Genomic DNA, 27711 nt, shown 5'->3' with positions numbered 1-27711 from the left:
GCAGCGAGTGCATCAGCGAACCTTCTTTATCTCTGTTCCAGGCTGAGATTGACTATTTTAATGCAGCTACTTAGATGGAAGATAAACCGAAGTGTGATGCCCTTGTCTACCCGCGCATGCGCTCGCGATTTGATGGATCTGACTCAACCTTTGTTGTGTTTTTTTGGCATTTTTTCTCACGATCCTTCGGCCTATAAAAGGTGTGGCTTTCACCGAATAAATTCAGTTGACAGTTAGCGCTTGTGTGTGTGTTTCCTCTCTTTTTTTGTCCGTGTCTTTGTTTGCGCTATAATATTTCTAATTCAATATTGCAAAATACTTGTATGAACATATTCATGGGAAGTGGCGCGTCTTCCCATTTTAAGCAAAATCTAGCTTTTACAGCTCGTCACCGGCTCACAGCGGGCAGTTAAGACTGGCAAAGAAAACCAATGGGGTGGGTTTTGGCGGCATTTGTGAGGCAGCTGTGAATTATTGCAAAATACTTGTATGAACATATTCATAGGAAGTGGCGCGTCTTCCCATTTTAAGCAAAATCCTGCTTTTACAGCTTGTAACCGGCTCACAGCGGGCAGTTAAGACTGGCAAAGAAAACCAATGGGATGGGTTTTGGCGGCATTTGTGAGGCAGCTGTGAATTATTGCAAAATACTTGTATGAACATATTCATGGGAAGTGGCGCGTCTTCCCACTTTAAGCAAAATCCTGCTTTTACAGCTTGTCACCGGCTCACAGCGGGCAGTTAAGACTGGCAAAGAAAACCAATGGGGTGGGTTTTGGCGGCATTTGTGAGGCAGCTGTGAATTATTGCAAAATACTTGTATGAACATATTCATGGGAAGTGGCGCGTCTTCCCATTTTAGGCAAAATCCTGCTTTTATAGCTTGTCACCGGCTCACAGCGTGAAGTAAAGACTGGCAAAGAAAACCAATGGGGTGGGTTTTGGCGGCATTTGTGAGGCAGTTGTCAATTATTGCAAAATACTTGTATGAACATATTCATAGGAAGTGGCGCGTCTTCCCACTTTAAGCAAAATCCTGCTTTTACAGCTTGTCAACGGCTCACAGCGGGCAGTTAAGACTGGCAAAGAAAACCAATGGGGTGGGTTTTGGCGGCATTTGTGAGGCAGCTGTGAATTATTGCAAAATACTTGTATGAACATATTCACGGGAAGTGGCGCGTCTTCCCACTTTAAGCAAAATCCTCCTTTTACAGCTTGTCCCCGGCTCACAGCGGGCAGTTAAGACTGGCAAAGAAAACCAATGGGGTGGGTTTTGGCGGCATTTGTGAGGCAGCTGTGAATTATTGCAAAATACTTGTATGAACATATTCATGGGAAGTGGCGCGTCTTCCCATTTTAGGCAAAATCCTGCTTTTACAGCTTGTCACCGGCTCGCAGCGGGAAGTTAAGACTGGCAAAGAAAACCAATGGGGTGGGTTTTGGCGGCATTTGTGAGGCAGCTCTGAATTATAGCAAAATTGTTGTATGAATATATTCATGGGAAGTGGCGCGTCTTCCCATTTTAAGCAAAATCCTGCTTTTACAGCTTGTCACCGGCTCACAGCGGGCAGTTAAGACTGGCAACGAAAACCAATGGGGTGGGTTTTGGCGGCATTTGTGAGGCAGCTGTGAATTATTGCAAAATACTTGTATGAACATATTCATGGGAAGTGGCGCTTCTTCCCATTTTAAGCAAAATCCTGCTTTTACAGCTTGTCACTGGCTCACAGCGGGCAGTTAAGACTGGCAACGAAAACCAATGGGGTGGGTTTTGGCGGCATTTGTGAGGCAGCTGTGAATTATTGCAAAATACTTGTATGAACTTGTTGAGGATTTTGCGGGGTCGCAGCGGAGCACCAGACAGAGACGACCAGCGTGGCAGGCTTCTAGTTCCGGACTGCCCGTGCCGGGCGTGCGCCCCGAGCACGCGCGGTCCATCTTTATTCTCTTTCTAGCGCGCGCTGTAACGCCGATCTTAGCGCCAGCGCTTTATAGCGTCGCCGGGCGCTATAGGGCCCCCCGCCTAGACGGAACGGCGAAATGTACGCGCCGACGGGACAGAGATGGATTAGCCACAGCGGCAAGCAGGTCTGCAGGTGGGCCGGCAACATCTGAGGGGAGCTCCTGGGGAGGTGTCTAGAGGTGCGCTGGTTTGAGTCGGTCGAGGGAGACGACCTCTTGACGACCATCAAGCAGGATTGTCGCTGACTTTGTCGTCCGGGTGAGGACGCGGTACGGGCCATCGTATGAAGGGGTAAGAGGCGCCTTTACAGCGTCTCGCCTGAGAAAAACGTGCGTCGAGGAAGCAAGGTCCGGGTGCACAAAGACTTGATGGGCAGTTGAGCGAGGCGGCACTGGGCGCAGGTGCTGGAGACAGTCCTGTAGGCGGTGAAGGTATTGCAGGGGTTGGGACGAGGGAGCCGAAGGTACGAACAAGTCTCCGGGAAGCCGCAGGGAGGTACCGAAGACGCGTTCGGCCGCCGAACAGCCAAGGTCACGACGCAGGACGGCGCGAAGGCCTAGGAGCACCATAGGGAGGTGATCTACCCAGTGCTCGCGATCCAGGCGCGCAGTAAGGGCAGCCTTGAGCTGGCGATGGAACCGCTCGACCATGCCGTTGGCACAGGGATGGTACGATGTGGTGCGGCAGTGTTTAGTGCCGAGTAACCGGGTGAGCGAAGTGAAGAGGGCGCATTCGAACTGGCGGCCGCGATCCGTGGTAACAATGCCGGGGCAGCCGAAGCGGGAAACCCACGTCGAAACGAAGGCTCTGGCAGTAATGTCCGGAATGGGCACGGGCCAACGGGTGAAGCGGTCGACCATCGTCAGAATATACTTGTAGCCCTGAGAAGGGGGAAGCGGTCCAACCAGGTCGATATGAATATGGTCAAAGCGGGAACCAGGCGGCAGGAAAGACTGAGGGGGAGTCTTGGTATGGCGTGTCACTTTGGAGGACTGGCAAGCAAGGCACGAGCGGGCCCACTGGCGAACGTCGGTGTTAATGTTCGGCCAGACGTACCGCTGGGTAACGAGGCGCTGCGTGGCCCGAATGCTAGGATGGCAGATGTCGTGAAGGGAATGGAAAATGGCACGACGAAAGGCCGCCGGGATGAAAGGTCGCGGTAGAGGCGATGATATGTCGCACCAGAGTGATCCGGGCACAAACGGATGAGGCACGAGCTGCAGACGGAGTGCTCGAGGGTGGTCACGCAGGGCGAGCAGCTCAGGGTCTTCAAGCTGTGCCCGCGCCAGGGAGGGCCAGTCCACAGCAGGTGGAGACACGCCGATGGTGGAAATGCGTGAAAGTGCATCAGCTGCCTCGTTGTCGGTGCCTTTGATATGTCGAATATCGGTTGTGAACTCCGATATGTAGGCCAGCTGACGAAGTTCACGGCAGACGTACTTCGAAGAGTTCGTACGCAACACATACACCAGAGGCTTATGGTCCGTGAGAACGTAAAAAGGCTGGCCCTCCAAGAAGTGGCGATAGTGCTGGATGGTGGAGTAGATAGCAAGCAGCTCACGGTGAAATACGCTGTAGCGAGTCTCAGCAGGCTGGAGCTTCCGAGAGAAGAAACCCAGTGGGTGCCACTCGGAGTCAATCTTCTGCTGGAGCACCGCGCCAATGGCCACGCTGGAAGCATCCACCATGATGCGAGTGGGCGCGGAAGTCCTAGGGTGGATGAGGACGACTGAATCGGCGAGGGCTCGTTTGGCAGCCGTGAAAGCGGCCTGAGCTTCGGGAGACCAGGAAATCGCAGAGGATGAGGACTTCGTGGTGCGGAGAAGGTCAGTCAAGGGGTGAAGAAGCTCGGCGCAGTGTGGGATAAAGCGCCGTGAAAAATTCACTAGGCCCAGGAACTCACGGAGCTTGCGTAGGGTAGTTGGTGCTGGGAAGTCCTTAACGGCCTGCACGTGAGAAGGCAATGGACGAATTCCCAGCGCCGAGATGTGGTGGCCCAAGAACTCGAGCTCAGAAGAGCCGAAGACACATTTCTGGGCATTGACGACCAAGCCAAACTCTTGGAGGCGTTGAAAGAGTTCCCGGAGGTGACGCTCGTGGTCCTGTGGAGTACGACTCGCGACGAGGATGTCATCGATGTAGGCGAATACCGCCGGGAGACCACGCGTCACTTCAGCGATGAATCTTTGGAAAGTTTGGGCTGCGTTGCGTAGCCCAAAAGGCATGCGCACGTACTCAAACAGTCCGAAGGGTGTAGTGATGGCCGTCTTCGGAATATCGGCCGGCTCAACAGGGATTTGGTGGTACGCCTTGACAAGGTCCACTTTACTAAAGATCTTGCAGCCATCCAGATGTCCAGTGAAGTCTTGGATGTGTGGAAGGGGATAGCTGTCGTGGACCGTGTGAGCGTTGAGAGCCCGGTAGTCGCCACACGGACGCCAGTCACCCGGTTCTTTCTTGGGCACCAGATGGAGTGGTGAGGCCCAACTACTGGATGAAGGGCGAATAATACCCAACTGGAGCATGTGGTCGAATTCCCGTTTTGCAATAGCCAGACGCTCACCGAAGAGGCGGCGCGGGCGAGCTGCGACAGGTGGACCACGCGTGACAATGTGGTGGGTTATACCGTGCTTGGGTGGCTGATGTAGATTACAAGGCTTCGTGACCTCGGGAAAGTCTGCGAGGACTTGAGCATACGGGCATGACGGAAGCAGAGTTCGGATTCCAGTGGAAGCGACAGCTGATATAACGCCAGTGATGGAAAGGCGCGTCTTGCTGTCGAGGAGACGATGGTGACGCATGCTGACGTCCAGATCAAAATGCGTCAGGAAGTCTGAACCGAGGATAGGTTGATGTACATCGGCGACGATGAAGATCCATCGAAACGTGCGCCGTAGGCCAATGTCCAGAGTGAGGGATCGGAGACCATACGTTGCGATGGAGGTTGAGTTGGCCGCACGAAGAGTAGGTCTATGTGACTTGGAAGCACGGTCTGCTTTGGAGGCCGGCAGTACGCTGACTTCGGCACCAGTGTCGATGAGGAAGCGCAGGCCAGAAATGCGATCCATGACGACGAAAAGGCGGCCAGGTTGAAGAGCGAGGTCACACGCCGCCGTCAGTGATCTCGCTGCGCGTTTCCCGACCAGTTGCATGGTGGAGTGCAGCGGCGAGCGTTGTGCTGGAAAGTTCGGTGATACCAGCAGAGACGCGGACGGCGAGGACTGGACGAGTGCGGACCACTCGGGGAAGACGAACGGCGGCGAGGTGTTGAGGATAAACCGTGCGGGGCATGAGAGGACGTCCGAAGGGCATCGATAGAAGCGACCAGCTGATCGATCCGGGCCTCTAACCGTGAAATGACGGCGGTCTCCGGTGGAGAAGAGAGGGCGGCGACGGAAGGAGAAGTCGCGTCGTGGACTCGATCAGCGAGCTGGGCGAGGCGGTCAAGGGTCAAGTCGCCCGCAGCAGCCAAGACGATGCGGGTCGACTGCGGCAAGCGTTGCAGGAAGAGCTGCCGCAACAGTGCGCCATTCGGGTCTGCATTGGTTTCGCCCAGGAGCTGCCGCATACTATTGAGTAACTGGGAGGAGCGGCGGTCTCCAAGCTCTTCGTAGGTGAGCAGCTGCTGGAGGCGCGCACTCTCGGACGCCGTGGTGCGGTCCAGGATGCCCTGCTTTAGTCGCTGGTACGGGGTATCGCCCAAGGGTGCAGCGATGATGTCCGCTACCTCTTGAGCCACCTCCGAAGGCAGGTTGGAAAGCAAATGACGAAACCGAGATGCCTCCGAGGTGACGTGGTGCAGATGGAAGACGGCTTCCACTTGGGCGAACCAGGTCTGCGGACACTTGGGCCAGAATGTTGGTAGGCGGAGCTGGAGAGCTGCGACGTCCCGTGGGCGCAAGGTACACTGTAAAAAATTTCACACCTTTAAAGGGAACAAACTGACTAACACACCCCCGCACCCGAAAAAATAGGAGTTTCTGTTACTCGTGCACCCGTCCTGCACCCGTCCTGCAACCTAGCATTTTAGGGGCGGGTGCATATGGCCAAAAAACCCCCCAGTGCAAGCAAGGGTGTTCCTTTAAAAAATGTAAAGCTGGCTTCACCTCAGTTATGCATGCCGGGCTAATTGGGGAAGGGAAATGTAAAAAACAAAATATAGCTGTAGCTCGTGTGTTTTATGGGACGAAGTATGTTGGCGTGGTTCCTGTGACAACAACACGTGCACGTGTGAAGCAGTAACATGCGTTTTCGGCATTTTATCCACGTTTCACTGATGCATCGACGCGATTGTTACGGCAACATTCCACATGGCGATCCCAACTTAACTAATTATGAAGGCAGTACAAACGCTCTGACGGGGGCGATAGTATGCGCTTTTGAGGATTGCACTTTGAGGCATGGTTTACATCTTTCGCAGCCGAGAACATACATGCAGTGGCGAGAAAAATATTGGTTCACTCGCAGCTGAAAAAAAAAGTTATTGATTTTATTACAAATGCCAATAAAAATTGCTGGAATAATATCTATGCCACGAATGTGGGTGCTCATTGCTTGTTTTGATAATAACGTGCTCCTGTACTGAATCCATATCAAGGTGAAGCTGTTACGACTGCATCGCAGTGAATAGAAAAATCATTACGTTAAGGTCTTGCGATAATACAGGGTGTTCCACGTAACTTGAATCAAGTATTTAAAAAAAGTGGTTAACTGCAGCCCGCTAAAACCAACGATACATTGTTCGCCATCATGTGGCACTCCTCGGAATATTTTTTATTGCGCTTAATTAGTTAATTAACTAAGATTAATTATGCAAATTTTCTAATATTCATTTTAGTGCCAAGACTGTTACGCTATAGGTTGTAGAGCAGGTTTATAAAAAACCAATCCAGTTTATTTTAGCATGGTATCTCATACGGGGTCATTTTTTCCGGCATCTAAAGAAAGCCCGCGAAATATGAAAAAATACCATGTGACTACGCTCGTGCGCTACCAAATTGCAGCGCTCTCAACGGCGTTTCGAGCAAACGCAGCGTGCCCGCTGACCGTGGCGAAGTGAACGGCCGCCGCGCCGCTGCAGAAAGTGCTGACGCGCGGGCTTTTTTTAGATGCCGGAAAAAAGGACCCCGTATGAGATACGATGCTATAATGAACTGGATTGGTTGTTTATAAATCTGCTCTACAGCCTAACGTAACGGTCTTGGCACTAAAGTGAATATTTGAAAATTTGCATAATTCATCTTAGTTAATTAACAAATTAAGCGCAATAAAAAATATTCTGAGGAGCGCCACATAGTGGCGAACAGTGCATCGTTGGTTTCAGCTGGCTGCGGTGTACCGCTTTTTTAAAATCCTTGGTTCAAGTTACGTGAAACATCCTGTATATGTTTCAAACGGAGTACTGTCTACGCGAAATCATTCTACTTTGCACACGAAACTACGCACAAACAACAAGACCCAAATTAGCAATTTCTTGAAGCAACCTCTGTGTCAACTGGAAGAAAGGTAACTATGGAGACCTGAAGTTAATTAGGTTCCCAGGAGAGCTTGAGAAGCTCAAAGATCAAAGGGAGGAGAACAAAAACTGAACGAGTAGCAGTAGGTACCTGTGCAAACCCATTACAAAAAAATGCTGTGGTATACGGCGCTTAATGTCTGAAAGCTAAACCTGAGCTATCGGAGACACCGCAGTGGAGGACTACATACTATTTTCGGCAATCGTGGGTCCTTTAACGAGCACTCACATTCGCACAACACACGGACAATTTAGGCATTTAGTGCTTCCGGTTTCCGTTCTGGACAAACTAGCGAACATCGTCTACGCACAGCAGCGCACAGGACATAGAACATGAGCTAGAACTTTTAGAACCGTAAGCGAACATTTCCATCCTCCCGCTGATCTTGTAACAGGCGCGCCGCGAGTGGAAGCACGCTGTGCGGGCCCATGAGAGCGCCAAGGGAGCCGAAGGTCTACTTGACCGCAGAAACATCTGTCGCGATCAGACCTTGCAGTACGCATTCGGCCTTCTGTGTTCCTCTCAATCACCGCTGCGTTTTGTTGATTAATTTAATTTTATGAAGAGCAATGCCACAGGCCTAGGGGCATTGTGCCTATCCATCATAACCTAGCGCCCTCCCGCCCATCTTCTACCTCTCTGAGCTACCTCACCACGAATCCCCTGGCACCGTCCCTGTGCGGCGCTTCGAAGGTGTCGCTTGACGGTGAGGCCGCCGTCCTAAAATGTGCTACGACCTGCCTGCCATACATTTCATGCTCCCTCCACTTTCGACGACGATATAGGCTACACTTTTTTTAATATATATTTTGCCACCACCGAATTGCAGCCGCTGGAGTGAACGTGAAAGAAAAAAACGGCAAGGGGGCCGATTCATGGTAACTTTTGAATCCGAAGAAATATATCTAATTTAATCACTTCGCATTTTCCGTAGCTGGTAACTGTTGGCAATCGTTGTGTATGCTGTTCCCGTGCTGCAAATACATTCTAGCTTACGTACGCACTGTAAAAAGCCCAATAAACTGAATTCAAAACTGAAACTGAAACTGCATTTCCGCCGCTAGGCGGCCATCGGTACCTTCGGGCCTTTGTTGATTTATTCCCGCTCTTCTTCCTCCATGTTCCCGCCTGTTGTGTGTCACGTGGTGGGGCCGCGGCGTCGTGGTGTGCGTGCTTCAGTGGTTGACGTGAACTGCGTTTTCGACCGCATTTTCCGAGGTACCGCATTGAACTGAAGTGTTTTTTGTGCATATATAACTGGAGTAGTGCGTAGGTTCGTTCACTGCTGTCCAAGTACTCGTATCTCACGTATCGGAACAGAAGCAGCCTTTGGAGGCTCTGCCGAATGCGTTTCTTTGTTGTAGATTGGCAGAAAGGCCGACGCTCGCTCACGTTTTGAAGGTTTGATATCAGGAAGCAAGGGCGAAGTTATAATGTGAGCGTGTTTATGCACCACAATGCATTTGTAATGTAGAAACGTTGTCCTGAAGTCGGCGTTAATGAAAAACACGAGCGTTGCGGTGGTTTGGAGACGTACTTCAGCTCGGCACGGCTATGCACCTGCCTCGAATGGTAAGCAATCCTATGTCTTCATGCATGCTGGTTTGCATTATTCAAAGCATATTTTACGGAAGAGCGGCCTCAAGGCTTGCCGCTTCTATTACCAAAGTGCCGAGATCTGCAGACAGGCAGCTCTTTCCGTGTATCCAGGAAGAGAAGCAGCACTGAACAGAGTTCGCCGAGAATCATTCTATTCAGAGCTGTTTTTGTTTTGACGGAACGAATGTTGCAAAGTACTGCCTCATGCTACTTAAGAGCTCTAGTATGTGTGTTCTGTCAAATTTAAAGCCGTTTAACGCTATTTCGTCAAATTCGTTGTCCTACGGTTTATCTGCACATGGTAATTTTTGCGCCCGTGCGGAAGGTCTATTCTGTATCTCTGCGTAAAATGCGTTGCGTCAGCGGGACGTCTGAGATAAGCTTTCAATTTTGTGTGCTGCAGGCGCTGACCGCTGGTCGTTTTTGCATCAGGACAGGTTTTTGCATAAATTTGTTGACGCTGCTATCTATTTTGGTTTTTAATTGTTTTTACAACGTCATCCAGATAAAAGAATCCTGTGCTGTGCCAGCTAGGTATATTTAGCTTGCTTTTTCAAGTTTTTAAAAGCTTCATTGTTTGGCCATAGTGACCTAATTTCTGAATGTTGGCGGTCTGTAATCGTGATGGTATTAAATGGATGTCTGCAGGGGGAAACATCTACATCCACATGGGAGTCCACAGCCACAGCTTGCACCTTGTTGCCACTGGGCAATATTCATGAGCAGTATGGAAGCAAAGGTGCGTTTTATTTCTTGCTGCAAGCTTCTTTTTATGTTGTATGCTTGGTTCTCTTTTGGGCCATTTTCCCTTCTTTCCTTCATCAAGCTCCTTCATGAAACAGGGTACATAGCCTAACCATGCCCTCATTTATTTGTACATCCTTGCTAGTTCGTTGTCAGCATAGGGTTATTGCAAACCAGTTTGAGTGTTGTTGAACGTAGTTTTCTCGTCATCATCATCCTGATTACACCCACTGCAGGGCAAAGGCAGTCCTTTGCCAGCTGCGGCTACCATATCCCTGCGAACTTGGTACTAGCATTTGGTGATAAAAAGTGTGCTACCGCATAATGTCTTCACCTCATCCACCCACCTAACTTCCTGCCGCCCACTGCTACGTTTGCCTTCTCTTGGAATCCTCTCCGTTACACTTGAGGACCAACGGAGTGGATTCCAAGAGACGGCAAATGAAGTGCCAAATGTGTGGATGGGTTTGTTTTGTATGATGTGAATGGGATTAGGACAAAAACTAGAGCTTCTTGGTGCATCTTTATTTGTGTCATGAAGTCGGGAATTTCTAAACATTGTCGTTATCAGTTGTTGATAATGGAAAATGGGTTGTTACAAAAAGTGCTGCAAAATAAAATGCTGTGCTAAAACAGAACCCCTACTCACTGGGTGCTCACTTTAAGACCTGCTTTTGTAACTAAATATATGTGGGCATATGTAGGGGTCTCAGTATGACAAATATATTGCAGGTACACTCATTTAAATAAGCCAGTCAGAAGCCCAATGCAGAAGCAGGTATGAATACTTAGACAATCAAGAGTGATAATTAAAAAAAAACCTAGACCCTTACTGTAGCATCAGCATTCAAGTTAGTTAGCTGCAGCTAGAATCAACTAAAAGCCATTGATAACGGTCGCATAGAAAGCCTAGAGGGTTAGTTTGTGGGACATCTGGCACCAAGAGCACACTTACAGATGTAGGCAAGAGCAAGCTGAATGGCTTTTTGGATTTAATACATCTTCTATTTCCTGTACAGTCACTTATGGCAGTCCGGTCTATGTTAAAGCAGAATAGCTAACTGTGTGGCTCATAACCCCACTGTTCTTTTTTTTTTGAGGTAGCAGTAGCTGGCATCACAATTATTTCAACTGCGCAGAGCATGGGCAATAAATAGATGAAAAATGAGCACTACCGACACGTGGCACTGCATCAAAGATTGACTACATAAAGCAAAACAAACATTGGCGAATAAAAACAAAAGAATAACAAATGTTGAAAAAATCACTATTCTACCTTCTAAGCTGCTAAGGTAGCCTATAGTCTGGGACAGCTTTCTGTGGCTATGCAGTGGAAGGTACGAGCACGCAACGCCAGCTTAAACAGCTATCTCTGTCCCTCGTGACGGTGTGATAAGAGGCACGCTTGTAAAAGCCTTGCCCTCATAGCTTCCACTGCATAGCCACAGAAAGCTGTCCCCAAGTATTGTTCTTTTCGTGTGAGCACAATAGAATGTTTGCTGACACACTTGTCTTGCTCCTGATGGATCAAACGCATCAACAACAATCTCGTCTCACACGTGTCTCACAACTTGAAAAGAATAGGAGCTAGGGCCGGTGTGCGAGTAGTATTCTCAGCTCCAAGCAAATTGCAACGTCTCTGCAAGAGTGTCAACTGTGAAGGGTTGGCACCTGCAGAATGCGAAAAGAACCAAGAATTCTCTTATGTACAAGTGCCCCAAAAATGTGGCGCACAGAAGTGAGCTATCCCGCGGAACGGGCTGTATCAGTCAAACAGGAGATGCCTAAACGACTGTCTGAGCGATCACAAGAGCTCCTTAAAACCACCTCCCGAAAGCAATATGGTCATATATTGGCTGTCGTGTGAAAACTGCGCCTCTGCTTTCAGCCAACCATACTGTACACTTACATAAGGACCAGCACACGCGGGAGATTGTTGTTGATGCGTTTGATCCGTCAGGAGCAAGACAAATGCATCAGGAAACCTACTGTTGTGCTCACATGCAAAGAACTAGGCTACCTAAGCAGTTTAGACGGCAGAGTAATGGTTTTTCTACATTTTTAAACACTTTTTTTGTTTTTATTCGCCAGCATTTTTGCCCTTTGCAGACAATCTTTAATGCAGTGCCACATGTTTTGCAAGCAGGCAAACTGTTCCAAAAAAAATGTTGGTTGGGCCCTTTTTTCACTTTTTTATTGTGTGGCAGCAATAAAAATCGTCAGTCAGCGCCGAGTCTGTCTAGTTCTTTCATCCCATTACTGCCATGCTGTGCCCTTCATGCTGACGAACATGTACCGACTAGTTCAAGAAAGTAACTTTTTACATTGTGAAGCCATTTTACCAATTGCATTCGCATGGTTTGAATGAATGACCATTCAGATTGCTATTGCATCTTTTTGGAACCGAACAAGCTTAAATTTTGCAAGCTTACCAAACTCTTAGGATGCTTATGTTTGTTATTAGCAGCATTAAGTCTCCTTTGCTGCTCACGTCTACAGAAGGCAAAATGCTCGACTCATTATGCTATTGCGGGGACTATATTAGGTAGACTGGCAGGAACAATGCCACGATCCAAGTAGGGGAGTGGGAGTTCTCAGTGTCAGGGTTATACATCTGTACAATGTAAAGATTCAGATTGCTGTCCTCTTTGTAACTTGCAATTGTAATTTTTCTAGTGTTACAGAAGCCTCTTAAAGTCCAGCCAATATATTGACCTATATGGAAGCTGCTATATGCCTGGTGATAAGTAGCCTGTGTATTTTGTTGCTGTGCAATACTGAATAAGGTGATTCCACGCCACCTTATCCAGACTTTTGCACTCGACTGCACTTGATTTCTTAAAGAAACAAAAAAATCATGGCTTATTTTATTACCATGACAAAGATTTTTCCAGCATGTTCTTGGCAGAGAAAAAGAAGTTTCATGTCGTGGCCACCGTCCTATGTTTACAAGCAATAGCAAAGCTAAGTCTTGCAAAAAAACATGTTAAAAATAAACGCTTTACGCATGACTGAAACTTTTTCATGTAAATAAAGGATGTGCTTTCATATCCAATAAGTTGGACTCATGTATAAAACATGAAAGAAGGTACAGAAATATTGGAAATTGATATTTTTTATCCAATTTATGTTCTCATAACAGTCATTTAAACCATTTTTCTGGGTTATCCAAAAGGCAAAGGATGGAATAAAAGTGTTTCAGAGATGAAAAAAACGCGAGGCATGTCAGTCAGCTAAAAAAAATTCCATTTTTGAGGCATATTCAGCCACCAGTTGCACAGTGAGGTTGGCCTCATTTACTTTCTAATGGCTTTGACATTTCTAAAATTTTAATTGCAGCAATTTTCGTTTTAGGCGAGAAAATAATTTCGCAATTTGAGTCTCTACCTTCAACCCCAGCATTGCTGGCTGCTTGCTCGACACTGCGGTGCATGCTAGAGCCGGCATCAAGGAGACACAAAGCTTTGCTGCACGGTGCTCCATGTAAATGCTCCTCATATTTTGGTTTTGAGAAGTCTGCTGGCATATTCGCTCAATTTTGTTAGTTTAAACTCGAGCATGACTTAAGTCCAGCATGCACCATTGAGAGAAAGATAAAGGCTTGATGTGGTGAAAAATGCATATTCCTTTTAATGGTAGCACTTTTGTAAACCGCCAAGTCAGTTCTCCTTTATTTTCTTGAATCATTTGTTGGAGCACCCAGAGGGCTACGACACTCTTAATGGTTTTCTCCGCCCATGTAAACAGCTTATAGAGGATCAGTTTGACCTTTCTATGGCCTCTGAATGCTTTCTGTTGCTGCAGGGGGCCTCACACTTCCACCAATGCCGTTAAAGTGCTTCCCGGCTGAGTACTGTTTGTGTCGAGGAACGAGAGCCGTCCTGCCATGTGGCCACTTCATTTTTACTTTTTGTAAATCTATCCTTCAGCAGGTTTCTTTATTGCTGAAGCTGGTGGCATCGAAGACCAGCACACCATTGTATTCGGGCAGCGGAGTGCTGGTTTTGTGTAATTTACAGCTGGTGCCAAAGTGTGCCGGAGTGAAAAGGAAGCACTGAGCAGTGTCGATGTTGAACGCAGGGACTCAACTTTTAAGATTGTTTTCTCGCTTAAAACAAAAAAAGAGCTCCAAATAAACTAAAAATAAATGCCATTAAATAGTACTGTTTAACTTTCTTTCATAATTTAATTAAGATCACCTCATTATGTAGTAGACTACTGAATATGTCACAAAAAGCAAATTTTCTCGACTTTAGAATGCTTTTGCTGGCTTGCCTTACGTGTTTTGCTCTCTCAAACATTTTTATCGCCTTTGCCTTCTCGACAGCTTAGAAAATAGAATAACTACTGTGAGAACATAAAATTTGATAAAAGATTTCAAATTTTTATATTTTGTACTTATTACATGTTTTATTTAAAACAAAATAAGTTCAATTTACTGCATTGGATATGTAATACCTTTAATTTATATAACAGAAACTTCATTGTCCTGCGTAAGAATGTTTCTTTTTACAAATTTTTTTGCAAGGTTACGTTTGGCTATCACTTTCAAACATGAGATGGCGGCCACGACGGGAAAAAATTACTCTGCCTAAAACAAGCTGGGATAATGTTTGCCTAAGTAATGCAATAAGCCATGAATTTTTTTAAAGAAATCGAAGATTCAGTGCTAAGCCTGGAACAGTTGGCTTGGAATGACCCAATGGCATATAAATGCCAACTGTGCGCTGATTTGAAGAAGCCTTTATATTATTTTTGTAGCTCGATTAATATTGCAGTGTACGTTGAATGCAATTTTTTCTGCTTGCATAATTGGAATGGTTCCATATCATGCCATTTATTTCGCATCTTGTATGCAAACTTGTATTGCGTTGCCAATATTTTATGCTGCTAGCGTTCACCCCATAAGAATATTGCTGCTCCTGAGCAGCATACTCAACTGATCCACTGGAATGGTATCACTGTGTGTACCTTTGGTAAATTTCTGGGAAAAATGTATTCATTCACCTGGCTGCTAGGTAGTTTCATGTTTCATATGTAATGACAGATGAAATGCAGATCCGTCCTAAGGATGAATGTGGCCATTTGTTAACACCATTTTACAGTAGTGATATTTGCAAGATGATCAATTCTATTTATCTACTTTGTACTTTTGTTCACTACGTAGTGCATGTATGCCTCCAAGAAGGGGAACGCGAACCAGAAAGGAAACAGCTTGGAACCTCTTGTGGTCTTTTTCCAAATGTAGACTTCATCTCTTAATGTGTGATAGTATATTAGTCTAGGCAAAGCAGCGTGCAGGGTAACAGGGCACTGACAGGAAGACACAGGTACTGCGCTGACTAACAATTGAGGAATTTATTGCTTTGCTCACTATAAATACAGGAAATATCCAAAATACAAAAGAATGAAAGTCATGGAATCATCATTTGGTCACATCTGTCGGGATTATTTATCCAGATAGTCAATTTCTTTTTTCGTTGGTGTTAGTGATGATGTGCTTCCATAGGTTAAACAATTCTTTTGTGTCATGCACGTCTCTTATATCTCGGCATGAGCTGTTAATTATATTTCCTAAGAATTTTACATCATCGAAAGTGTGGAGTGCACTCACAGTTCGGCACATGTCTTGCTAGTTTGCTACTATATCCTGTCTCAGTATTGGCAACTTGTTCTATTAGACAAATGTTGACACGCTGACCTTATTTCCCAACATACGACGCTCTGCATGAGAGAGGGATCTCGTAAACTAAGCCACAGTCGCATGCTGTGAATTTGTTTCGGTGCTTCATCTTGTGTTGGGCTGTTTTTGAAGCACCTTTGCTGGGCGCGTTGCATACTACGTTCAGCTACTTTCTGCAAAAAAGCAAATGAATCCATCGCAAAGAACTTCCGCAAGCTGCAAAAGAAGGTCAAGCGCCAAACAGTGAAGAACGAAACCTAAAAACTTGTGTCAAGCCAACAACTTGTCCAAATTAGTGCTGGCTATGAAGAAAAGTGATGGCCTATGCCTGAATGCCTTCGCTATTGCAAAAACACGCAACAATAACTGACCTTTCGGAGTAATTGTCGCTGAACAAGGATCAAGGAAGCAACCCTTAGGGCAGTAAGAATTGCTCTCCTTGTTCACCGTGGGAGACCTCTTCCTGGTAAAGAAGCCAGAAGTGTCCCCATTCCTCTCGAACAGCTGTACAGAAGAATTGTCATCTCATTCTGATCAAGGACTTACATTGCACGCTGCTAAATGCTGCCTTGTTTGAGACGATAAGAGAAGGCATTAATTCAATGGGCGCAGTACAATTCCAGAACCTGTGCAGAATTAATGCGGATAGATTCCTCGAGTTGCTAACCATCTACTTCCGTTCTACCTATGTAAAGTTTAATGATGTGTGCATACAGTGGCAGGGAGTATGCACCAGTTCCAGCGTTGCACTAATTCTCATTGGGCTGCTAGCCTGTCAAAATAGCCAACTATTAAAAAGCTGTGCATGGCACCAGTTTGATAACGACCTTCCGATTTGTGGACGACTTCTTAGTAATCCACAAGCTTCATTACCAAAGGTAACACAAAGTCATTGTTGACATCTTCAAGACCTTCTCCGAAGTTCTTGCTAACTTTGAGCTGACCAAAGAAATGCCACTGGAGGTACAGCTTCCCGATCTATGGCTGTACTTTGTAGAGGCCCATATGTGCTGGCGTTACTTCCCAGTGTCGAAAAAAAGGCTGTTGCTACTGGCGCACTGAAAAATATCCTAAATAGCTCGTGTATTGACCGTCAGCAAGAATGCCTTGAGGCCCACCTGACATGGCTACCTGAAGCTGATTTCCCAGATGACCTCATCTGCAGCCTTGGCTTCAGTTTAAAGAAATTTGCCTATCTACCTCTAAAAGGCTTCAGACAGAACGGAACGTAGCTGCCATAGCATATTATAATGGGGTTTAGCTCAGCAGCAGGCGCAACAGGTTGCACTCAGAAGGCACCCCAAACCAAGTCACCCCGAGCGCTAGCTGCAGCGTCTCTGTTGTCGTCAACTGCCCAGTGTCAAAACAACGTCCTCTTCGCCTTGCGACTTGCACTGTAGCACTATCCCCTCCGCCTCGCGGAAGGAAGCACAGCCCCTGGGCGCCCTAAGGTGGTGTGAATGGTAGGGCTTAAGACAGGTGACGTGCACGAGCTTTGTGGAGGGGGCCGGGGGAACAGTGCGGGAGTGCAGGGACGTGATTTCATAGGTCACATTGCTCAGTTGCCTGAAGAGAAGACGCGGTAAGGACCCACGTAACGAGGCAGCAGCTTCTCACCCAGGCCCACATGGTGTGCAGGGAGCCAGAGCAGTACGTGGAAGCCAGTAGGGTAGGGGGCAACACGGTGATTAAGGTCATAGGTGCATGGTATCAGCCACGCACTAAAGAAAGTGGTCAGGCAGGCTGATGTGAACTTAGTATGCAACACGCCCAGCTAGAGTGCTTCAAAGAGAGCCTGGTATAAAAGAAGGCTGTCAAATCCGCAGCATGCGACAGTGACTTAGGCACCTTGTTTAGTAAGTTCACACCAGCTCGCCTGACCACTTTCTCGCGCGTGGCTGATACCATGCACATATGCCGTCACAGCTAACTTCCATTCTTCTTTCTGAAGCCTCGTTGGGGTGGATCAGCAAATTTCTTTCATTATCTTCAAGCGAAGGCTGCAGACGAGGTCATCCGGGAAACTAGCTTCAGGTAACTATGTTAGTTGGGCCTCAACGCTTTCCTGTCGACAGTCAATACACAATCAGTTTGAGACATTTTTTAGTGTGCCAGTAGCAACAGTCTTTTTTTCGACTGTGGAACATAACACCAGCACATATGGGCCTCTCTGATGTGCAGCCATAGATCGAGAAGCTGTACCTCCAGCAAGGACTTCGGAGAAGGTCTTGAATATGTGAACAATGCCGTTGTGTTGCCCTTGTTTATGAAGCTTGTGGATTACTTGGAAGTCGTCCAAGAATTCGAAGGTCATTATCAAATTGGTGTCATGCGAAGCTTTTTAATAGTTGGCTATCTTTATCTTGACAGGCTAGCAGGACAATGAGAATTAGTGCAACACAGGAACTGGTGCATACTCCTTGCCACTGTGTGTGCAGGTCATTAAACTAAAATAATAGATGGTTCGCAGCTCGAGGAATCTATCAGCATTAATTCTGCATTGGTTCTGGAATCGTGCTGCTCCCATTGAATCAATGCCTTCTCTTACAGTCTCAAACAAGGTGGTATGTGGCAGCGTGTAATGTTAGTCCTTGATGACAATGAGAAGACACTCCTTCTAGACGGCTGTTCAAGAGGAATGCGGACACTTCTGGCTTCTTTAGCAGGAAAAGGTCTTCCACGGTGAGCAAGGAGAGCAATTCTTGCAGATACTGCCCTAAGGGTTGCTGCCACGATCCTTGTTCAGAGACAGCTACTCTGAAAGGCCAGTTATCATTGCGTTGTTGCCATAAAGAAGGCATTCAGGCATAGGCCCTCACTCTTTTTCACAACCAGCCCTAGTTTGGTCAAGTTGTTGGCTTGACGTTCGTTTGCAGCTTGTGGAAGTTCTTTGCAGTGGCTTCATTTGCTTTTTCACAGAAAGTAGCTGAACGTAGTATGCAATGCTCCTAGCAAAGGTGCTTCAAAAACAGCCCAGCATAAGACGAAGCACAGAGACAAATTCATGGCATGCGACAGTGGCTTAGTTTACAAGATCCCTCCGTCACGCGGAGCGTCCTGTGTTGGGAAATAAGGCCAGCATGTTAACATTTATCAAATGCAACATGTCGGAATACTGAGAAAGGATATGGTAGCAAGCTACCAAGACACGTATCGGACTGTGAGTGTATATCACACTTTCGACAATGTAAAATTCTGAGGAAATGTAACAGACGTGCATAGTACATAAGAATTGTCCAACCTGTTTAAGCACATCATCACTAACTCTAACGAAAAAGAAATCAACTACCTGGATAAATAATCAAGACAGATTTGACAAAATGACGATTCCATGACTTTCCTTCTTTGTATTTTGGATGATGCTTCCTGTATTCATTGCAAACTAAACAATGAATTCCGAAGTTGTTATCGCTGCACCTGTCTTGTCTGTGTCCTGTTATCCGGCGTGGTTTTGCAAAGATTCATGCACCAACTGGCCGAGCTCCTTTTCTTGTAGTAGTTTAGTGGCCTTGTGCAAATTTTGCTTGATGGATTTTTGAGTTTACTGGCTGCGGACATGGGAGATATGTTAACTTAGCACTGTTGCCTGCCTTTCAAGATGTCACTTGCTTGGTCTAATAATGAATGCATGCTTTGCGTTAGTTGCAGCTGACCACTCTCATAGAAGGGGTCGTATTGCTGACTTTGATCAGATACTGTGCTTTCTGTTACAGTGAATGTTGCACATTACTTGTTGTTCGGTTTATTGTAAAGCATTTTGAAGTGCTCTATTTTCGCCTTTGTTGTCATGATGTTTTGTGCCTTTTATAATCAGTTTACCCGCCAGGCAGGCCAGTGGTTTGCACTAGCTTGTAGCAGTTCGTGCAGAATTAATTGCATGGCCTGACCACCTTCATTCCATTTCATAACATCTAGCTTTTTAGCTAAAACATTGTTTATATAATGCCCTTTAGAGCTATTTTTTCTAAACCACAGTGTGGCCTCTTTGGAATGGTTCAAAAAATAACAGCTGGCGCCTGCTTGCCACTTGGACAGATTTTCTTCTTTCTGTTAGCGTTAGCATGCATTATAAAACACATTGTTAATGAGCAATATGTTGGCATTTATAAGGACCATTAAGCAGTGTAAACTGATATGAAATATTTTACTGTTTTTGTCTGAAATGCAGACTCACACCATGTATGCTGTTCACCGAAGACAATCCTGAGGTGGCTGAGAACCTGTTCGTCGAGGGAGGATGACTACTCAGCAGGCTTACCACTGCGGTTCACTCCACAACTGCCATAATGTCAGGAATATGGGTGTTCAGCATAAGCTGCCTTAAGTTTGCTTTTTTGCTTTTTCCTGGGAGTTAGCGTCACAGTCCAAGCCTTCTTCAGGCTGGTATAGAAGGCTGCACAGGCATGAATTTTTCATTCTGTTTGCTCTGAAAAATTAGGAGGTAGAGTAAGTGCAATGGAACCTTATTCTTGCAGCACCATAAACCCAATAACAGCAGGTATGGTGCTGTTGTACTTTAAAATTTTAAGTTCTTTGGATGGCAGTGAGGAATTCATTGGAGAAGCTTCTTGTGCATTGTTTTATGGATGTTTTGTTCTAATAAAAACATTCAACATTTCTGCAGTTTTGTGAGTTTTGTCAATAAACGTTTTTCTTAGGTGCATAGAGCCTGTTTACTGCTATGAAGAGCTCCAGTAATACAGGTATATTGCAATACGTAGGCGTTATAATGGTAAATTTAAAGAACGCTTAAGAAAAGTAATAAAAGTGGGAACAAATTATCAACCCATTGCATACTTTTTCCTGAAGGGTGTAGGGGTGTAAGAAGCATAAAACTCCTGTGGCTCGGTGGTAATAGCGTGTGATACACCTCAACACCTTTGGGTCAAGTTGTATCATTTTCGGGTTGGTTCTTTCATGAAACACCCCACGTTAAAGGTGTATTGAAATCACAAAACACCCTTCTGGGCCGGGTGCAAGGGTGCGAGTTATAGACACCTGGAAACTCCTTTAGAGGTGTTTTATTTTTTACAGTGTAGCGTAAGGCGGAAGGCCGCCTGAGGGCGGTAGGTTGCTGGGGTCGGTCATATCACGTCCGGGTCACCACTGTTGAGGATTTTGCGGGGTCGCAGCGGAGCACCAGACAGAGACGACCAGCGTGGCAGGCTTCTAGTTCCGGACTGCCCGTGCCGGGCGTGCGCCCCGAGCACGCGCGGTCCATCTTTATTCTCTTTCTAGCGCGCGCTGTAACGCCGATCTTAGCGCCGGCGCTTTATAGCGTCGCCGGGCGCTATAAACATATTCATGGGAAGTGGCGCTTCTTCCCATTTTATGCAAAATCCTGCTTTTACAGCTTGTCACCGGCTCACAGCGGGCAGTTAAGACTGGCAACGAAAACCAATGGGGTGGGTTTTGGCGGCATTTGTGAGGCAGTTGTGAATTATTGCAAAATACTTGTATGAACATATTCATGGGAAGTGGCGCGTCTTCCCATTTTATGCAAAATCCTGCCTTTACAGCTTGGTACCGGCTCACAGCGGGCAGTTAAGACTGGCAACGAAAACCAATGGGGTGGGTTTTGGCGGCATTTGTGAGGCAGTTGTGAATTATTGCAAAATACTTGTATGAACATATTCATGGGAAGTGGCGCTTCTTCCCATTTTATGCAAAATCCTGCTTTTACAGCTTGTCACCGGCTCACAGCGGGCAGTTAAGACTGGCAACGAAAACCAATGGGGTGGGTTTTGGCGGCATTTGTGAGGCAGTTGTGAATTATTGCAAAATACTTGTATGAACATATTCATGGGAAGTGGCGCGTCTTCCCATTTTATGCAAAATCCTGCCTTTACAGCTTGTCACCGGCTCACAGCGGGCAGTTAAGACTGGCAACGAAAACCAATGGGGTGGGTTTTGGCGGCATTTGTGAGGCAGTTGTGAATTATTGCAAAATACTTGTATGAACATATTCATGGGAAGTGGCGCTTCTTCCCATTTTATGCAAAATCCTGCTTTTACAGCTTGTCACCGGCTCACAGCGGGCAGTTAAGACTGGCAACGAAAACCAATGGGGTGGGTTTTGGCGGCATTTGTGAGGCAGTTGTGAATTATTGCAAAATACTTGTATGAACATATTCATGGGAAGTGGCGCTTCTTCCCATTTTATGCAAAATCCTGCTTTTACAGCTTGTCACCGGCTCACAGCGGGCAGTTCAGACTGGCAACGAAAACCAATGGGGTGGGTTTTGGCGGCATTTGTGAGGCAGCTGTGAATTATTGCAAAATACTTGTATGAACATATTCATGGGAAGTGGCGCTTCTTCCCATTTTATGCAAAATCCTGCTTTTACAGCTTGTCACCGGCTCACAGCGGGCAGTTAAGACTGGCAACGAAAACCAATGGGGTGGGTTTTGGCGGCATTTGTGAGGCAGTTGTGAATTATTGCAAAATACTTGTATGAACATATTCATGGGAAGTGGCGCTTCTTCCCATTTTAGGCAAAATCCTGCTTTTACAGCTTGTCACCGGCTCACAGCGGGCAGTTCAGACTGGCAAAGAAAACCAATGGGGTGGGTTTTGGCGGCATTTGTGAGGCAGTTGTGAATTATTGCAAAATACTTGTATGAACATATTCATGGGAAGTGGCGCTTCTTCCCATTTTATGCAAAATCCTGCTTTTTCAGCTCGTCACCGGCGCACAGCGGGCAGTTAAGACTGGCAAAGAAAACCAATGGGGTGGGTTTTGGCGGCATTTGTGAGGCAATTGTGAATTATTGCAAAATACTTGTATGAACATATTCATGGGAAGTGGCGCTTCTTCCCATTTTAGGCAAAATCCTGCTTTTACAGCTTGTCACCGGCGCACAGCGGGCAGTTCAGACAGGCAAAGAAAACCAATGGGGTGGGTTTTGCCGGCATTTGTGAGGCAGTTGTGAATTATTGCAAAATACTTGTATGAACTTATTCATGGGAAGTGGCGCGTCTTCCCATTTTAGGAAAAATCCTGCTTTTACAGCTTGTCACCGGCTCACAGCGGGCAGTTAAGACTGGCAAAGAAAACCAATGGGGTGGGTTTTGGCGGCATTTGTGAGCCAGTTGTGAATTATGGCAAAATACTTGTATGAACATATTCATGGGAAGTGGCGCGTCTTCCCATTTCAGGCTAAATCCTGCTTTTACAGCTTGTCACCGGCGCACAGCGGGCAGTTAAGACTGGCAAAGAAAACCAATGGGGTGGGTTTTGGCGGCATTTGTGAGGCAGTTGTGAATTATTGCAAAATACTTGTATGAACATATTCATGGGAACTGGCGCGTCTTCCCATTTTAGGCAAAATCCTGCTTTTACAGCTCGTCACCGGCGCACAGCGGGCAGTTAAGACTGGCAAAGAAAACCAATGGGGTGGGTTTTGGCGGCATTTGTGATGCAGTTGTGAATTATTGCAAAATACTTGTATGAACATATTCATGGGAAGTGGCGCTTCTTCCCATTTTATGCAAAATCCTGCTTTTACAGCTCGTTACCGGCGCACAGCGGGCAGTTAAGACTGGCAAAGAAAACCAATGGGGTGGGTTTTGGCGGCATTTGTGAGGCAGTTGTGAATTATTGCAAAATACTTGTATGAACATATTCATGGGAAGTGGCGCTTCTTCCCATTTTAGGCAAAATCCTGCTTTTACAGGTTGTCACCGGCGCACAGCGGGCAGTTCAGACTGGCAAAGAAAACCAATGGGGTTGGTTTTGGCGGCATTTGTGAGGCAGTTGTGAATTATTGCAAAATACTTGTATGAACATATTCATGGGAACTGGCGCGTCTTCCCATTTTAGGCAAAATCCTGCTTTTACAGCTCGTCACCGGCGCACAGCGGGCAGTTAAGACTGGCAAAGAAAACCAATGGGGTGGGTTTTGGCGGCATTTGTGATGCAGTTGTGAATTATTGCAAAATACTTGTATGAACATGTTCATGGGAAGTGGCGCTTCTTCCCATTTTAGGCAAAATCCTGCTTTTACAGCTTGTCACCGGCTCACAGCGGGCAGTTCAGACTGGCAAAGAAAACCAATGGGGTGGGTTTTGGCGGCATTTGTGAGGCAGTTGTGAATTATTGCAAAATACTTGTATGAACATATTCATGGGAAGTGGCGATTCTTCCCATTTTATGCAAAATCCTGCTTTTACAGCTCGTCACCGGCGCACAGCGGGCAGTTAAGACTGGCAAAGAAAACCAATGGGGTGGGTTTTGGCGGCATTTGTGAGGCAGTTGTGAATTATTGCAAAATACTTGTATGAACATATTCATGGGAAGTGGCGCTTCTTCCCATTTCAGGCAAAATCCTGCTTTTACAGCTTGTCACCGGCGCACAGCGGGCAGTTCAGACTGGCAAAGAAAACCAATGGGGTGGGTTTTGGCGGCATTTGTGAGGCAGTTGTGAATTATTGCAAAATACTTGTATGAACATATTCATGGGAAGTGGCGCGTCTTCCCATTTTAGGCAAAATCCTGCTTTTACAGCTTGTCACCGGCTCACAGCGGGCAGTTAAGACTGGCAAAGAAAACCAATGGGGTGGGTTTTGGCGGCATTTGTGAGGCAGTTGTGAATTATTGCAAAATACTTGTATGAACGTATTCATGGGAAGTGGCGCGTCTTCCCATTTTAGGCAAAATCCTGCTTTTACAGCTCGTGACCGGCGCACAGCGGGCAGTTAAGACTGGCAAAGAAAACTAATGGGGTGGGTTTTGGCGGCATTTGTGAGCCCGTTGTGAATTACGGCAAAATACTTGTATGAACATATTCATGGGAAGTGGCGCGTCTTCCCATTTTAGGCAAAATCCTGCTTTTACAGCTTGTCACCGGCGCACAGCGGGCAGTTAAGACTGGCAAAGAAAACCAATGGGGTGGGTTTTGGCGGCATTTGTGAGGCAGTTGTGAATTATTGCAAAATACTTGTATGAACATATTCATGGGAACTGGCGCGTCTTCCCATTTTAGGCAAAATCCTGCTTTTACAGCTCGTCACCGGCGCACAGCGGGCAGTTAAGACTGGCAAAGAAAACCAATGGGGTAGGTTTTGGCGGCATTTGTGAGGCAGTTGTGAATTATTGCAAAATACTTGTATGAACATATTCATGGGAACTGGCGCGTCTTCCCATTTTAGGCAAAATCCTGCTTTTACAGCTTGTCACCGGCTCACAGCGGGCAGTTAAGACTGGCAAAGAAAACCAATGGGGTGGGTTTTGGCGGCATTTGTGAGCCAGTTGTGAATTATGGCAAAATACTTGTATGAACATATTCATGGGAAGTGGCGCGTCTTCCCATTTTGTGCAAAATCCTGCTTTTACCGCTCGTCACCGGCGCACAGCGGGCAGTTAAGACTGGCAAAGAAAACCAATGGGGTGGGTTTTGGCGGCATTTGTGAGGCAGTTGTGAATTATGCGAAATACTTGTATGAACATATTCATGGGAACTGGCGCGTCTTCCCATTTTCGGCAAAATCCTGCTTTTACAGCTTGTCACCGGCGCACAGCGGGCAGTTAAGACTGGCAAAGAAAACCAATGGGGTGGGTTTTGGCGGCATTTGTGAGGCAGTTGTGAATTATTGCAAAATACTTGTATGAACATATTCATGGGAACTGGCGCGTCTTCCCATTTTAGGCAAAATCCTGCTTTTACAGCTCGTCACCGGCTCACAGCGGGCAGTTAAGACTGGCAAAGAAAACCAATGGGGTGGGTTTTGGCGGCATTTGTGAGGCAGTTGTGAATTATTGCAAAATACTTGTATGAACATATTCATGGGAAGTGGCGCGTCTTCCCATTTTAGGCAAAATCCTGCTTTTACAGCTTGTCACCGGCTCACAGCGGGCAGTTAAGACTGGAAAAGAAAACCAATGGGGTGGGTTTTGGCGGCATTTGTGAGGCAGTTGTGAATTATTGCAAAATACTTGTATGAACGTATTCATGGGAACTGGCGCGTCTTCCCATTTTAGGCAAAATCCTGCTTTTACAGCTCGTCCCGGTGCACAGCGGGCAGTTAAGACTGGCAAAGAAAACCAATGGGGTGGGTTTTGGCAGCATTTGTGAGGCAGTTGTGAATTATTGCAAAATACTTGTATGAACATATTCATGGGAACTGGCGCGTCTTCCCATTTTAGGCAACATCCTGCTTTTACAGCTCGTCACCGGCGCACAGCGGGCAGTTAAGACTGGCAAAGAAAACCAATGGGGTGGGTTTTGGCGGCATTTGTGAGGCAGTTGTGAATTATTGCAAAATACTTGTATGAACATATTCATGGGAAGTGGCGCGTCTTCCCATTTTAGGCAAAATCCTGCTTTTACAGCTTGTCACTGGCTCACAGCGGGCAGTTAAGACTGGCAAAGAAAACCAATGGGGTGGGTTTTGGCGGCATTTGTGAGCCAGTTGTGAATTATGGCAAAATACTTGTATGAACATATTCATGGGAAGTGGCGCGTCTTCCCATTTTAGGCAAAATCCTGCTTTTACAGCTTGTCACCGGCGCACAGCGGGCAGTTAAGACTGGCAAAGAAAACCAATGGGGTGGGTTTTGGCGGCATTTGTGAGGCAGTTGTGAATTATTGCAAAATACTTGTATGAACATATTCATGGGAACTGGCGCGTCTTCCCATTTTAGGCAAAATCCTGCTTTTACAGCTCGTCACCGGCGCACAGCGGGCAGTTAAGACTGGCAAAGAAAACCAATGGGGTGGGTTTTGGCGGCATTTGTGATGCAGTTGTGAATTATTGCAAAATACTTGTATGAACATATTCATGGGAAGTGGCGCTTCTTCCCATTTTAGGCAAAATCCTGCTTTTACAGCTTGTCACCGGCTCACAGCGGGCAGTTCAGACTGGCAAAGAAAACCAATGGGGTGGGTTTTGGCGGCATTTGTGAGGCAGTTGTGAATTATTGCAAAATACTTGTATGAACATATTCATGGGAAGTGGCGCTTCTTCCCATTTTATGCAAAATCCTGCTTTTACAGCTCGTCACCGGCGCACAGCGGGCAGTTAAGACTGGCAAAGAAAACCAATGGGTGGGTTTTGGCGGCATTTGTGAGGCAGTTGTGAATTATTGCAAAATACTTGTATGAACATATTCATGGGAAGTGGCGCTTCTTCCCATTTTATGCAAAATCCTGCTTTTACAGCTCGTCACCGGCGCACAGCGGGCAGTTAAGACTGGCAAAGAAAACCAATGGGGTGGGTTTTGGCGGCATTTGTGAGGCAGTTGTGAATTATTGCAAAATACTTGTATGAACATATTCATGGGAACTGGCGCGTCTTCCCATTTTAGGCAAAATCCTGCTTTTACAGCTCGTCACCGGCGCACAGCGGGCAGTTAAGACTGGCAAAGAAAACCAATGGGGTGGGTTTTGGCGGCATTTGTGATGCAGTTGTGAATTATTGGAAAATACTTGTATGAACATATTCATGGGAAGTGGCGCTTCTTCCCATTTTAGGCAAAATCCTGCTTTTACAGCTTGTCACCGGCTCACAGCGGGCAGTTCAGACTGGCAAAGAAAACCAATGGGGTGGGTTTTGGCGGCATTTGTGAGGCAGTTGTGAATTATTGCAAAATACTTGTATGAACATATTCATGGGAAGTGGCGCTTCTTCCCATTTTATGCAAAATCCTGCTTTTACAGCTTGTCACCGGCGCACAGCGGGCAGTTAAGACTGGCAAAGAAAACCAATGGGGTGGGTTTTGGCGGCATTTGTGAGGCAGTTGTGAATTATTGCAAAATACTTGTATGAACATATTCATGGGAAGTGGCGCTTCTTCCCATTTTAGGCAAAATCCTGCTTTTACAGCTTGGGACCGGCGCACAGCGGGCAGTTCAGACGGGCAAAGAAAACCAATGGGGTGGGTTTTGGCGGCATTTGTGAGGCAGTTGTGAATTATTGCAAAATACTTGTATGAACATATTCATGGGAAGTGGCGCGTCTTCCCATTTTAGGCAAAATCCTGCTTTTACAGCTTGTCACCGGCTCACAGCGGGCAGTTAAGACTGGCAAAGAAAACCAATGGGGTGGGTTTTGGCGGCATTTGTGAGCCAGTTGTGAATTATGGCAAAATACTTGTATGAACATATTCATGGGAAGTGGCGCGTCTTCCCATTTTAGGCAAAATCCTGCTTTTACAGCTTGTCACCGGCGCACAGCGTGAAGTAAAGACTGGCAAAGAAAACCAATG

The 27711-nt window shown here is 46.5% G+C and overlaps 1 protein-coding gene and 1 long non-coding RNA gene across 3 annotated transcripts in view; one reads left to right on the top strand and one right to left on the bottom strand.

Annotated features, from left to right (window-relative positions):
• The window catches only part of LOC149349122 (uncharacterized), a 289139-nt gene that overhangs the window by 140552 nt on the left and 120876 nt on the right, over positions 1 to 27711 (bottom strand). The gene's annotated exons all lie outside the window — the stretch shown is intronic.
• On the top strand, positions 8636 to 20122 carry LOC149349123 (uncharacterized). Of its 2 annotated transcripts, XR_016289382.1 has the most exons (4): positions 8636 to 9051; positions 9727 to 9817; positions 19674 to 19859; positions 19898 to 20122. It is a non-coding gene; the product is annotated as an uncharacterized LOC149349123 (long non-coding RNA). The 2 variants fall into 2 exon arrangements; XR_016289381.1 differs by having other exon boundaries at positions 19674 to 20122.

The sequence above is a fragment of the Amblyomma mixtum genome, chromosome 3, assembly GCF_055824585.1.
Source record: "Amblyomma mixtum isolate Tamu chromosome 3, ASM5582458v1, whole genome shotgun sequence".
In the NCBI taxonomy this organism is placed as follows: Eukaryota; Metazoa; Arthropoda; class Arachnida; order Ixodida; family Ixodidae; genus Amblyomma; species Amblyomma mixtum.
Note: the sequence above shows the minus strand (reverse complement) of the source record. Positions and strands in the feature narration are given on the sequence as shown.